This window comes from Ctenopharyngodon idella, chromosome 12 (genome assembly GCF_019924925.1).
Source record: "Ctenopharyngodon idella isolate HZGC_01 chromosome 12, HZGC01, whole genome shotgun sequence".
Classification (NCBI taxonomy): Eukaryota; Metazoa; Chordata; class Actinopteri; order Cypriniformes; family Xenocyprididae; genus Ctenopharyngodon; species Ctenopharyngodon idella.
Window position 1 is genome coordinate 25,690,477 of NC_067231.1, and position 15,760 is coordinate 25,706,236.

The following is a 15,760-nucleotide window of genomic DNA, read 5'->3' on the forward strand; positions in this document are numbered from 1 at the left end:
AGTACTTTCCTGGGTAAGTACACATACTGTAAAACAAACAATTCTTGCCTCAAACAAAGCTCTGATGTCAGTAACCTGGCAAATGTTGACAAATCCAGTGATTAATTCTTCGTCCTGCAATTATGCGCTTTTAAACATAAAAATATTGCTTTCAATCGTTTGCCAGGATCTGAACATAAAAAAGACATGCAAAACAATTCACCATGAGACCCATTAGCTGGTCAGTAAAGTGCATCAGATATACGCCTAATTGAGATATAATTGGTTGCCACTAATATAACCATTTGAGCATAGTGAGCTATTATGGAATATCTGACTAGAATTAGTTGTTTCTAAAATCAGAACAGTTGACAGAAGCCAGACTTCTATATTTTATAAGCCTATAAAGAGGAAGTTGCTAAAGTGCCATGTCACCTTCTAGAATAAGAATAAAGAGTTGTGTCAGATTTGGTGACAGAATCAGCGCATGAATGATTTGTGCAAACTCAATTTCAAGCAAATTATTGGCAGACACACTAAAACGTAAAGACCCTTGCATCGATAATAATCACAAAATCAAATAGAGGTATATCAAATATTGATTTAACAGAACAAGTGATGGACATATCTGCTACCCCAGCACTTCCCAAACAGGAGTTCATGAGATTGCAACAGAAATGCCAATTAAACTTTTTTTTTTTTTTTTTTTTTTTTTTTAGCATTTAGGGTTTATTACACATTTAATTCCCAGGGTTTAATTACTTAATTTAATAATTAAAATATCAAGAACAATGACACAATAAAAAACTGCATCAGATGACCAGTAAGAACGCCAGTTGATAGACTGCCGCAATGAAAAAGCCTGCTGCAGGCAATCTGTCAAATTCACAAAATTAAGTGTAGCTTTTTCCATCAATTAAAATGAATGTTCTTTCATTTGGCATTCGTTAAAAGGGTTTAAATATATCATTGGCATCGTTTTTCAGATGAAAAGATTTGTTGCTGTGGAAGATGACTCATCTTGGTTACTGCCAAGAGATTATTTGCTGGAAGTACTCAGTCAAAAACTCAGAGAAGTGAGGTTAATCACTATTTTGACAGTTTTACCTGCAGTTAGATTACTTTTGCGCAATTACAGAACCCAGTCATTCCGCAAATGCAATAACAACAACAACAACTGTAAGACCACAGTTTGAAGTCTATATGTGCCTGCCAAGAACTCTGATCCAATGGGACCAAATGGAAAAAACAATGATTCAGAATGAGTGTTTCCATTAAGTAAAGCGTTGCAAATTAACACAATTATCATTTGCTTGGAAAGTGCTCTTATGGGAGAGCAGGAGTGGAACAGTGCTTTACAGTCAGACTAATGAAGCTTCTTGTTTAAAGGGAATCAAATGTAGCAAAAGGGAGAATTAGGCATGCAAGTGATTTATTGGCTCGGAAGATTTCATTTCCTTCTCTCCAATAAAAGTTTTCAACAAGGGACACTTACACAGAGAAAAAAAAAAAAAAACAGTTGCTTTTACATTCTCCATCACTCATAAGTTTTCCTGACACTGGTTTACTTTTTTGCACACACTGAACAAAATGCATTAAAGCGAACACACAAACATAAATCGGCTCCATCTGGGACATTAGACGGAAAATCACGGAAAATCAAAATTCCCCAAAACAGCACAAGAGTAACAGTCTGCGTTTTTATTGGCCTTGCACAAATCTCTGACTTTCTGGAAGGTCTGTATTGGGAACATTTTAGCTAAAAAACTGTTTATTCATGGAAAAAAAAATAATGTGTTGTTCATTTCTGAACCTATACATTTGGAGACTTGATAAAGAATGACGAGTCAATCAAAACAGCATATAAGCAGAATGCTGTTAATATTCATTTGTAAACTGCAGTGTTCTCTCACTGACACAATGTACTCATGAATAAAGATGAGTCTAGAAACTGAGTGCAGATATAGACATACCTTATGAATTAATATGACTATTTCAAGTCATCTCTCAAATTGCCCAGTGAACATATGGTGCAGTTCCAAACAGCTCATTTAAAAGTTCAGGTTACAAAGGATAAAGAAAGTGAGAAAAGTTTCATAAATGAGTCAGCTTGTTAGCAGATGCTTTCATACTAAAAGTGACAGAGAAAAAAAAAAAGTTATTTTCTGATGTACAGTCAAAAAACTATGATCATCATTACTCCAGTCTTCAATGTCACATGATCCTCCTTTTCCTTTTTTCAGGATCCTTTAAATAGAAACAACAACATTTATTTAAAATGGAAATCTTTTGTAATATTATAAATGTCTTATTTGTCACTTTTGATCGATTAATGCATCCTTGCTTAATTTATTTAAAAAAAAAAAAAAATCTTATAGGCACCAAACTATTGAACAGTAGTGTAAATTTTATAGTTATTTTCTTATAATTGAGTATGTACAGAACAATATACTTAATGCTTTCAATACATAAAAACGTCTCAGTTACGTATGTAACCCTCATTCCCTGAAGGAGGGAACGGAGACATTGGGATCTCAGTTCGTCGGTTCAGTTTCGATGTAACGTCGAACGTGACAGACTGAAAAACCTCAAGGAAAAAGGGAAAAAACAATCATGTAGACAAGTGTGCATACTGTTAAGAAAGTTTGTGAATGATTATTGGTCAGTTTCTGCTGATAAAGCTCCATTTCATTTAAAATGCTGCCATAAACTGTAGGTAGTAGACAGCAAGGCAGCTCACTATGTTTTGGTTTTGTCTGTAAATTGTGGATAGCATGCTAACACATCAGTACAGGTACAGTAAGGCAGCTGAAATAGTCCCAGCTCTCTTCCGGTCTATGCTGATGCTCATTGGTAAAAACTAAGAGGCACTGTTACTCCAGAAACAGGCTCCATTGCTCTGCAACGCTTTGTGGATTCAGCTCTTGAACTGAAATCAAAGGACTGAAAGCTTATGCTCAGGACAAAGAGGGTTTCAGACCCATAAATGATGTGTCATTGCCGCTAGTGTTGTTGAAGCTGCAGGGTTTTTAGATTCCTCTGCTCGCACTGACAGTGTTTCCTTACTGATCTGTCTCCCTTTCTCTCCGTCTGCCTCATCTTACATCTTGCTCTGAGATTCCTTTTCTGAATTCCGACCGCTTGGACTTTTAGATCAGAATGTCTAACACCAGGGGTTTTAAACTTGACATGTGCTTCTTACTTGCTTTCAGGGTGTTTAAAGTCACAAAGCTCCAGATTTGACAACTGCCCCGCTCGTTTTCATTTGCTGTGTATTTAAAAAAAGCCCGGTCTCTGCAACTCTAATATGACAGGTAGCAGGAAAATATAAAGTCCAGATGCTTGGAGCCATCTCTAAGCTGTCAGATGATGTTTCCCTCTCCCAAACAAGGGGTTTTGTTTGCATTCGTTTGGTGCTTGCATCACAGGCACTGATTCTTGGCAGCGAGGCCTGATGTGCTCCCATAGGGCTCTGCTGACTCAGTGCCTTCCGTATCTATGCTGTTCCTAGCCCGCGGCTATCTCTGTCTGTGTGTTCATGCTCGCTGTGTCTTCAGGGGGTAAAGGAGAGTTCATTTCTGTGATGTTATGGCAGCTGCACTGCTTTCAGCAGGTCAGGCAGAAGTAGATCAAGGAGAGTGTAAAAAGATTTGGAACATGCAGACTAAATCATGAGATTTAAATTAGCCCGAACTATTTAAATAATTCCATTTTTTTAAATCAAAGGAATAGCTCAGCCAAAAATGAAAATGCTGGAACACAAAATAAGGAATTCTTAATAATCATTATACAGCATTTAACAACTCCTCATTTATCAACTGTTTCAAGCTCCAACAAACTTTAAAAAAGTCACTTTAGAACTAGTAATGAAGGAATGTTGAGTCCCTCCATTGAAACTCATAGTATTTTGTACAGTATTATTGAGAGAGAAATAGAGAAATAGAGAGTGAGCATTACCTGTGTCTGATATAACATTCGTTCTTCAGTCGATGTCCATAATATTATATCCATTATAAAAATCCGTTTCAATGTCCGCTGAGGAAAGCAATCTTTGTATTTGTCCTTTCTACAGTGAAAGGAATTTTCCATTACATACAGCGCTAAATCAACGTCCTTTGTTTACAAAAGTCCCTTTCAATTTAAAAGTCTCTTGCAACTAACTCATTCACTCACAAATTTGCTGTCATCTAATGGCGTATTAATATAACTTTCACTCAATCCATATTAAGCGCTAATGGACCCTTTCTCAATATAAAAATACAACATATCATTTATATAAAATAATATTTATTGAACAACAATATTTAAATTAACAACAACAGCCATTATAAATGATAATAGGAAATAAACACAATTGTACAATTCAGTCAAACGTACAAAAGAAGTGCTCTACAGGATGCAAGTTAAATATAGCCTTAATATTAAATGATTCAATTTAACATCACCCAATTCCATTTACTCGGGAACAAGTAATAGATTAATAAGACCAAAGATTGCCCGTTTTATGAGCTACAAAATGAATTATAGCTCATGTTTAACCACTATAAGAGCCAGCGGCAAATCCCCAAAGCACTAGCCGAGATGAAGCTGTTCTCGGCGGGTACACGAGCACTGAACGGCTGCTGACGGCCTGGAGCTCGCATCTCTGAAAACGTCTGAACAAACTGTAAAATAGGTGCTATGATTAAATCACTTTTAATTAAGTTTTAAAATAATCACGTTTCAGGTCTAAACAACTATATTCTCGTCTAAAAAAGTCTTAAAACTACAGTTCGTGGTACAACAAGTGTAGTATTTGTAAAAAAAAAAAAAAAAAAATATATATATATATATATATATATATATGGTGGATTTGCTTGGCCGCCATGACAGTCGTTTCAAGCAGAGAGATACAAATGGTGAAAAGGTAGGAGTGCTGTTATCCATTTGCAAATCCATTTGTTCTTCATGACAGAAGTAGCGCTTGAAGTACATCAAAGGTAACATCAGATTTGTTGTCGCACTGCGCCACATCCAGTGTAGACAGCATCATTGATTAATAATGGGTTTTATTGTCTTTTGTCGCATTACACCACTCGTGTCCGGTATAGACATGGTGTAAGTCTTCTGAAGTCAATAGCTCTGTATGAGGAGCAGCCCACAATTTGGAATATAGGTCTACTTTTATGATTTATGGATTATTTATTTATTTATTTGTTGACTGTGCTCAAGAAACATTTATTCATATTATCAATGTTGAAAACAGCTTAATATTTTTCTGGAAACTTTGATACATTTTTTCACTGTGATTCTTTGATAATAGAAAGTACTTATTTGAAATAGAACTCTTTTGTAACATTATGAATGCATGTACGGTCAACATTTATGGTCACATTTATTCAGTTTAAAAGATAAACAGTAAAGATAAAATTGTGAAAAGCAATTATGGGATATACAGTGACCTGTTTTGGAAACTTAAACTACTATAAATGTATAAAAATGAACTACACATGTTGTTACTCTGCTAGAATTTAAGGAGAACTGAATCAATGTCGCCACATCCAACAAGTTGGTTAAAAATAACAATAATAATTTAAAAAAATCTCTTAAAGGTAAAGTTAGTTTTGAGAAAAGCTCATCATTTTTTTGCAGATGCCACTTAATTTGATTCACGTCATTTTTAAGCGTGTCCAAAAAATTTTTTGGGTTGACTTTAGTCACAATTATATATATATATATATATATTATTTTTATTTTTTATTTTTTTTTACTCTGAAACTGTCTTCTATTATGAGTCGCTTGAATATTCTAATTTTGTATTCTTTGGAAAAATACCATCAAACAAATCTAAAATTTCATGGGAGTGAGTAGTAGATGCCATAATAATTTCGCATTTGGGTGAACTACCCCTTTAAAAAACAGTTCTTATTTTGGTCTACAATCTGTTTGGAGAAAAGATAAGAAGAAATAAATGTGTTGCTACAGCCCTACAGTGGGATGGAGTTCTCACGACTGTTGGGAGATTTAAGTGACAGACACGATTGGCATTTAATCCAGTCTGCCTGAGGTCTCTCTGGGGCTTAAGCTCCATCCGTGCGGGTTAGCTTTCCTCCTTCCCCCTTCCTCCCGCCCAGGGCCAGGCTGTGATGGAGGACATGCATGGGATGGGAGCTCAGGCCACCAGCACAAAGCTGCAGGCAGTTGTTCCAGATGGCTGGCTGGTTAATAGGAAGCTTAGCTTGGGGTTTGAGTCACTCAAATGACCGTTTCTCTGGTGGGTATGTCTTCTACAAACTTTGGACACTGAAAAGCTCCTGATCCCATAGTGTTTACACAGCAATGTCGTATTGACTAGAACATACAGCAAATGAATGGGAGGATAAACAATGTGCCTAAACCCTGGCAAACATGTCACTTTGCTTTTAGATCCAGAAGGCTCTTACCTTAGTCAGTCTATCAGAGGCACAGACTGTACTGCTACACTATTCCTTCTGCTGATAAACATCGGTTCCTCTAGTAGCCAAAAGTGCCATTGATTTAGATAGAATCTACAGACAATCAGTGTACCTTTTCCAGCTAAATGGAAGTCACTGGAAGTGCTGAACAGAAGAAAGGTCAGTCAATAGAGCGGAGTCAGAACTTTCTTTTTAAGTGGCAATAATTGGCCCCTGGAACTGATTTTCTGAGAATTTCACAATATTGGAAATAAGTGAACCTAATTGAACCCAAGCTAATTTAATAAAGATACCACCTGAAATAAAGACTTCTTTCTGAAACTGTTAGATGCAGAAGCACTAAAATATTTTAAAATAAACTTCAAAACTCACTATGAGGGCATTTTTATGCTGATTTTGGTGGCATTTTTACCCTAACGCCTGAGTGATTTCTGAAATTGCAATGTTCTCATCAACATGCTGCCAAGTTTTATTGTAAACCTGTGAGATTGCAGAGTTAAGAACTCATTTGATCTTCTGTATTTTCTTATATACCAGTCTTTGTTTCTTTCTGAGTATCGACCGTATAGTCATGTATAGAGTTGCTTTACAATGATTGCCCTGCACCAAAATATAACCAGTGAACTGTTTAATCACCCTTTGAGTCAAAGCTTGAGCAAAAACACCGACCCAAATATCCATTTGCAGGCATTTATCACTGCTCTTAATATAAAGCTTAATTCTCACATGTGTCACTCAAACTGACAGTAGCACAATGAGATGGATGTGGAACAAGAAGAAGTAGATGAGTGAAACAAGGGAAAGGAGTGAAGACTTGAGTAAAAGCAATCTGATGACTCAGCAACACAGACCAAATGAAAACTATAAGAACAGCTTGGCTGTGATTCAGATGTACTGAGGTGTGATAGCCTTTGCTCCTGAGCTTAGCACTGCACTACACTGGCACACAGCTTGAATTATCAAACCTAAAGTGGCTTTGCACAGGCTTAAAGATCATATGAAATCAAATTGGAGTTCTGTGGCTTTCAGATAATGTTTGTTAGCTTTCAGATCATATATGCTAATGCTCCTAAACTTTGACAAATATCTTTTAGCAGATATGCACATTTCAAATGGTCTTCCATTTTCAGGGAAATGGTTTACCGGGTTCAGCTTCTTAATGTCCTTTTGTTAAATTCATGAGTGCTTTCTTGATTATTTATTAGGCTGGTTGAGTCTGGTACACACTTTATTAGCTCTTTCCATCTTTGTTTTCTTGCCCTGTCTTTATATAAACACCCCCTTCTCTTTCTCATTTTTCTTCAAGTCTTTGTCCTGTCTTTCTCCTCCCTGCAGTCCTAGTTTCAAAGCAGTGATAAACAACAACTGTGTTTTTACAGGGCCTTGCAAAAGGTGGTCAGAGGTGCAGTTCATATGAAAACAATTCATCCTAACTCACAAAGGTGAACCGCTACTGATGACGTATAATTTGCACACTCCCGGTCATTTATAGAATAATATATTTCTCCAAGCTGCACAAATAATTCCCATCTTGGAGCATCTTGTATTGTATTTTTACCGCCTGTTTGCATTGTAAATTACATCTTTGACTCAAATGTTACTGGCACCATCCCAGCTAACAATTTTTGGTTCTGAGAACATTAGTTTTTTGGTTCCCAGAATGTTATTTTTTATGGTTTGTTTTTGGTTAGCCAGGAAAGTTTTCTTAATGTTCCCAGAGCATTAGTTTTTGGTTTGTATAACATTATTCTAACGTTCTTATGGTTTGCTTTTGGTTAGCCAGGAAAGCTTTCTTAACTTTTCCAGAACGTTAGTTTTTGGTTCCCAGAACATTATTCTAATGGTATTCTAACATTAATCTAATGTTCCCAGAACGTTAGTTTTTGGTTCCCAGAACGTTACTCTAAAGGTATTCTAACGTTAATCTAACAGTATTCTAACATTAATCTAACGTTCCCAGAATGTTTATTTTTTTATTTTTATAACGTTTCCAGAACATTAGTTTTTGGTTCCCAGAACATTATTCTAATGTTATTCTAATGTTCCCAGAACATTATTCTGACATTATTCTAACATTAATCTAACGTTCTCAGAATGTTAGATTTTGGTTTGTATAACATTATTCTAATGTTCTCATAACGATATTATAACATTTCCAGAACGTTATTCTATTGTTATTCTAACGTTATTCTGATGTTCCCAGAACATTATTCTAATGGTATTCTAACGTTAATCTAAGGTTCCCAGAACATTAGTTTTCAGTTTGTATAACATTATTATAACGTTTCCAGAACATTAGTTTTTATGCTTGTTTTTGGTTAGCCAGGAAAGTTTTCTTAACATTGCCAGAATGTTAGTTTTTGGTTCCCAGAAGTTATTCTAACGTTATTCTAATGTTAATCTAATGTTCCCAAAACGTTATTCTGACATTATCCTAACATTAATCTAACATTTCCAGAATGTTAGATATAGGTTTGTATAACATCATTCTAATGTTCTCATAATGTTATTATAATGTTTCCAAATGTTAGTTTTTTGTTTGTTTGTTTGTTTGTTTTTTTCCCTAGAAGATTATTTTGCTAAGGTTTGGTAAGGTTAGGGGAATGTAATGTGTTTGCTGGGATATTAGTTTTTATAGACACATAAATCTCTGCTGACCCTTTTCTTATGGTGAGTAATATGTTTGCAAGTTTGCATAGTGAATTATGCATATGTGTCTCTGTCTTAATGCCATATCCCAAAGCAAATCCCCTCTTGGTAAATTATGGGTTACCTGGACGGCACAGGTTTATGGCAGCACTCTCCTTACAGAAAGAAGAATATATGTAATGACGGTATACACATCCCATATGACTGTCCTCAACCCCTGTCCTAGGGGCTTTAAAGCCAAACTAATCCAATTTATACCAATATTCATACTTAACATGTACATGTACATTTTTGTATGCTAAAAGTTACAATATGGACATGACGGTATTTCAAAATTTAAAATGCACATGTGAAATACAAACTAATACAGACTCTCATGCACAATATATTACCATTTGTAGTCATAGCCCTGTTTCGTGATTTGTAGTCCCACAAGATTTATAGTATGCTGCCGAGTACATAGGAGAGGAGAGAAACAAGAATTGCTATGCTATCATTCTAAAATTCCCAAAAGAATCCCGAGGATCCATTTACCTTAATTAAAACAGCTCTGACTTCCATGCCTAATAAAATATTACTCACCATACAGTTACCGCACACACAGACATGCACCTGTGCCATCGACACAATTAAAATACCACCACCCCGCATCTACCGTTGAGTGATAAACAGATTTTAGATTAAGGTCTTCATCCAGATGAGCTCCATCTTTCTTTCTCCAGTTTGCCACAGTTGCAGCTGCTTATCAGTTAATCATGTTTACGACAGGCCTGACAACTAATAACTTTCCCAGGGAGTTTCGTCTCCCGCCTCTTAATCGGCGGCGGCAGCTCGGCGAGCCATATGCTCGCTGATTATTGAAGGTGATGAGAATGGGGAACGTCGGGCAACACTCAGGGAATGCTGTCAGGCCCAGGCTCCGTGTTATCGGGGGCCAACATGCAGGTCAGGGCTCCAAACGCAAGGCTTGACACATGCTAATGAAGCGCGCTCTCATCAAGCATGCGGCTCAACGCGGCCCGTCGAAAACGACCGGCGGGGCGTTCTGGACTCTTCCGGAACCGCGGGAGCAGTCATATCCCATTATGTCAGCGCAGAATAAGCTCTGACCCTCACCGTCACACGGACGACCCACGTCGTGACAGCTTGTCTTGATCGCAAGCACAGGTGGAGGAGGAGAAGAAACTGGCTGATGAGTTTGGACTTTAAAGCAGCATCTTGCGGGTGTAAGTGAAAGGGGAAATGCTGCATAACCTTGATAAAGTCATCTCTCCCATGCCAGTGTTTTAGGTCTATGGAATTAGACGAAGACAACGGGTGTCAGCAAGACCAGTTCTAATTGAACTAATATGGCAATGACTTATAGAATTATGCAACTTATAATCAATTTAGAATGGAACTTTGAAAGACCAACAGTGGAGACAGTCAATGCAATCACATATTAGACATTTTCTGAAATGATGGCTTTCATAACATTATACTTTGACATATACTGATGCTTAAACTTAAGAGAATAGAGAATTCTGTCATCATTTAATCATCCTCTTGTTGTTCCAAACCCAAATGACCTTTATTTTTCAGAGAAACACAAAAGAAGAAAATAAACAATTGCACTATTTGTTCTTTTCCATAAAATAATAATGAATGAGGACTAAAACTTTCAAGCTTCAAAAAGGATGCAAAAACACAATAAATCTTTCATAAAAGTGGTTCATACCTATCTCTACTTGAGGTGTTTAGAGGTGAAGAAACAATGTTTGATTACTGAATTAATCTTTAGAATTAGATTTTTTATTAGATTAGATTATTTATTTCATTTACAAAGTTGGTCTGAATTAAAATTGCATAGGGAAAAAGACAACACTTTACAATAAGGTTTTTATTTCTTAAGTTAACTACAGTTAACATGAACTAACAAAATTTTTACAATATTTACTGGTCTTAATGTTAATTCCTACATTAATAATTACTAATACATTTTTAAAATCAAAAGTTGCATATGTAAACATTAGTGAATTCACTCTGAACTAACATGAACAAACATTGAACAATTATATTTTTAACTAACATCAACAAAAGTTAATAAATGCTGTAAAAATGTATTGCTCATAGTTAGTTGTTATTAAGCAAGTGTTAGTAAGTGTTATTAAAAAGCGCATACGGATAGGAAAATGATGACCAGATTTGTTCATCTTTGAATAATGAATAACATCTTACATGACGTGTACTGGAATTACAATTTGAAATCTTTGAAGCTTCAATGTTGTCTTTTTAGAAACCTAGTTCTGCTGGAATTTAGAGTAAATATTTCATAAAATCCTTTAAATTTGAGATAAATATTGAGCGAATCTGAGAATATCTCCAAGGACAACAACAAACTCACATAGGATCGATATATTTAGTCCGGAGCACGCCTTCTCAGACTGGCAAATTTAGGCTAGGTAATTTGCCCAGACCCACCAACGCTAATTAAATGCAAATCGTCAAATGAACTCCTGCTGATGGGTTGGTTTTCCTTGAACTTTGTTTAATCCAATCCTTTAATTGCTTAACAGGATCAATCATGGAACCTTAATTAGCCTAAATGTCCAGATGTGTTTAAGTCATTCAGGTTATGGAGATTGGAAGAACGTAATGGAGGCTGGCAGTCTGGGGCTGTCTGGGAATTCACCTACTGCAGTCAGTCGTCTCCTTGAAATGCAGCGTGAATGCTTCCCTCTCCCTGCCGGTCCACTTTCTCTCCGTGCGGTGAGATCAGTCAGTGAACGAATGCTATTTTGCTCTGCTAAATAATTTTACATTAGGCCTACTGCTTCCAAAAGTGGTATGACGCAACTTGCACAGGCCTCCGTTTAAATCAGCCACATTTTGACCGAAGGACTGGGCTGGAACTGCAGAAGATATTTTGTAATTGAGTGAAATTCAGAGCAGTCTGCTGAAAAAGACTCTAGTTGAAGAGAGATATGCGTTTCACAGGCGTCGAATGACTGGGATGAGTTTGACTTCAGGTCACCTCAATCTATGCTGTAGTGACGGAGGTTTCTAAAGTGTTGACATAAGCCTTCTCTATGCGGAGGAATCAAGGGCGTAGGCTTGCCTTTAACATTGCAGGGACATTTTAAAATCAATCAAACTATACAGATGCACCACGCTTTCACCTACACAATGAAAGTGCCAGTTACAGTTGATCAGATGTTCTTGTTTTGAAAAAGCCATAGCCTTGTAGGCAGGGATCTGACATATGATGCAACAACACTTCAGGCGACCCAAGTTTCTGTCTCTCCTGTGTCACTGCTTTCTGTCTTCCCTGTACTGCCCTATAGACAAAGCCAAAAATATTTGGAAACAATCAAATCTAATGTGTGTGTGCGTGCGTACATAGTATATACATATAGTAAGTAAGAATCAATACAAAATATAAAAACACAATCAATTACTACTTAAATTAAATTTTATTGTGTAACAGATAGGGGTGTAACGATTCACTCGTTTTCTCGATGCATCGATTACAAGTCCTGACGATGCATATGCATCGATCTTGAAACATGTTTTTTGAATCGTGAATCGTTAATTTGGGTCGATAATCGATGTAAAATGCTAAGAATGGGATTAATCGCGATTATATAACGATTCAGTGCTTTAAAATATATTTAAAATATATATATAAACTGCTGAAGTAACTACAACATTGACAACACTGAAATAAGAGCGCGCGGTTTATCTATCAGTCAGACGCGCATTAAAGTTGCGTTAGTTACTATAGCAACAGTAAACAACCGGCGCGTTTTCTTTCTGAATCATCATTAGGAAAATGTTCCGTATAAAGAGAACAAAGAGGGCGTTTCTTACTATTCCGTGAAGAAAAATTAGTTTAGGATTATTTGGGAAAGTGCATGATATTCTAGAGTAGTCTCTCCATGTACACTTTAATAAGGTTGTGTAACCTTTAAGACTGTGATTAAAATACCATTTGAAATAAGCATTCAGATGTGCAGAGATATGTTTCATGCATTCCTATCAAGATTAGACACAAATGCACATTCCTCTGTTTGCTTTCCTCATTCACTCACTGCGTGGCAAATACTAAGCATACAGTGCATAGTACATTAGATAGTAAATATGTAATCTAACCTGATTTAGCAAGGCACATTTCATTGGAGACAACTCAGATGGAACCTGCATGTTAAGAGCCCGAAGTTACTGCTGAGATTTTATAACCCTTGCTTAAATTTATGACTCTGAATCATTTTAGCTTTTCACATTTGCTTCTTGATTAGAACAGGCAGGTTAAATTTCACCAGCCGTGTCTCGCTCTATATGAACCAGTTTGAAGTGTCTCTTTGATTTTATTTGGCTTTGAAAAAGGCTGTTTCAGCTGAGAGCATCCAGGGATAAGAAGTCAACCGCTTTTTCATCGACACCTCCCCTGTAGGAGTATCAAGTCTGGCAGGCTTTAAGAGCTACTCCTTCCTTTGGCCTCCTCTGACCACTCTTGGTGTGCCAGCACCTCCAGATCTATTGTGTGCTAACTGAGAAACCTGGCAGGACTGCTTAACTGTTTACACTTGATGCACTTGAATGCTGCCAAACTACCACTGGGTGGTAGCAGGTGGGGTTCAGCGCTGGCAAACTGATAAGCACATTGACCTGGGCACAAACAGCTAGCGATCAATCCCGCAGCCAATGAAGCACACAAGAGAGGCGAGATGTACTGAGGCATATCGGAGAATTATTGGGTTGGCATCAGGACAAATCAGGTGGTGTGAGAGCTAGCAAAACTGAAAATGTTCAAAACTATGATCTTACGGGTAAGCTGTATTTACAGGATCGATGAGGTGTTGAGCACAGGCTCGCAGTGATGTACCTCTGTTACAGCATAGCATCAGGACATAGAGGAAAGCTACTGAAACACTGGGAAATGTATTATATAACTAGAGCATCAAACCTAAATGCAGATTTCATATACTTTCATGTCTGGCCATGCATTAGACAAATACATCATCCTAGTGCCTCATTTGTGTGAGAGCAGCGGTCTCTTATGTGTCTCTTTCAGTCCCTTGACATTACCAAAGATCAAAGGCCCAACAAATATCTTTTATAATATGAAGTAAATCTTAACAATGGTATAACTATTGTTATATACTACACAGCAAAATCCCTAGAGTTAAATCAACTCTGCTCAGAGTACATTTGGTCCCTCTCTACAGAGTGTTAAAGTAACACTAAAGCAGAGTTCAAGTTAATGAGATAATTAAGCAATTAATTAAGTCATGACTGAGCATTAGTGATGAACACCTGCTGTTAACAAGCAGAATCACTGAAGAAAAGAGAAGCACAAGAACTAAAAGGCTGTGTCTGAAGTCAGTTGTAGTTCTTGTGTTTCTCTTCAGTGAATCTGCTTGTTAACAGCAGGTGTTTATCACTATATACTATTCAAATGTTTGAGGTCAGTAAGATTTTTTTTTATAAGAAATGAATACTGTTATTCAGCAAGGATGCATTCAGTTGATTAAAAGTGACAGTAAAGACATGTCTTACATTACAAAATATTTTTTATTTTTTAATAAATACAGTTCTTTTAACTTTCTATATATCAAAGAATCCATATTAGAATGATTTCTGAAAGATCATGTGACACTGAAGACTGGAGTAATGATGCTGAAAATCCAACTTTGTCATCATAGGAATAAATAACATTTTAAAATATATTAAAATAGAAAACAGCTATTTTAAAATATAATATCTCCATTTACAATATTACAATAATACCGTTTTATTGTATTTTGATCAAATAAATGCATTAGACACTAAAAAAAATTCTCACACACACCAAACTGGTAGTGTAAATAGTAAATGTGATAGAGTGGTACATGGTAGTGTATTTATAAATTAAAATTGACATTAAAACCTGTAAAAAATGTTGTTCATTGGTATTTTTCATCATTCAGTTTGGTACTACAGTGTAAATTTCCTTACAACTTACTCTTCTGGTCCTTTTAACACAAGGACATTTTATATGCAGTGCTTGAGTGACCAATTAGAAGGCTTTCCCTTCCACAAAATTCCCTGAACTGATCTCAAACAGTGCTAAATTGCCTATGGCATCAATATCTGAAGATATGACAATCCCCAGTAATGCTTTGTCTCTGCTCTTGGATGTACCGTGGCCAATTGCATCTCAAACATGGTTTAATGTCATCCAAATTCATGCTGAAAGGTTTATTTGCTGTTTTTGTTTTTGAACAAGGGGAATATGCTTTGTCCCATTCTCAGAGAAACTAAATGATTGATTAAATTACCATCTAATCATGGTAATTTAGGAACCTGACATATCGCGTTCCTAGCCAGAGATGCTCAGATAACCACTAGCTCGTTACAATCCTTGATGGATCTGAGCAATAATTGCAAGCTGCTCCTGGTGACAGCTTCTATGTAAAATTGCTGTTGACTTTAACTCAATTGCTTTTTGCTAACAAAGTGACAAAGGTTATTCTTAACATGATATGATGATAATGATTCACAGATAAATGTTCGCTCCACTATCCCATTGGACTGTGCGTAATGACAAGTGTGTGCGGGTGTGAAAGTGACAGAAAGTGTCAGAGTATGTTATAAGTTAAGAAATAAAAGTCACAGTTCCAATTTACCAAAAATAAGTTGCAATTACCTTGTGTTCAACATAATAATAATACTTTTTA

The 15,760-nt window shown here is 36.4% G+C and overlaps 1 protein-coding gene across 1 annotated transcript in view; it reads left to right on the forward strand.

Moving 5' to 3' along the window:
- Positions 1 to 15,760, forward strand: part of LOC127523513 (cadherin-12) — a 153,229-nt gene that overhangs the window by 48,947 nt on the left and 88,522 nt on the right.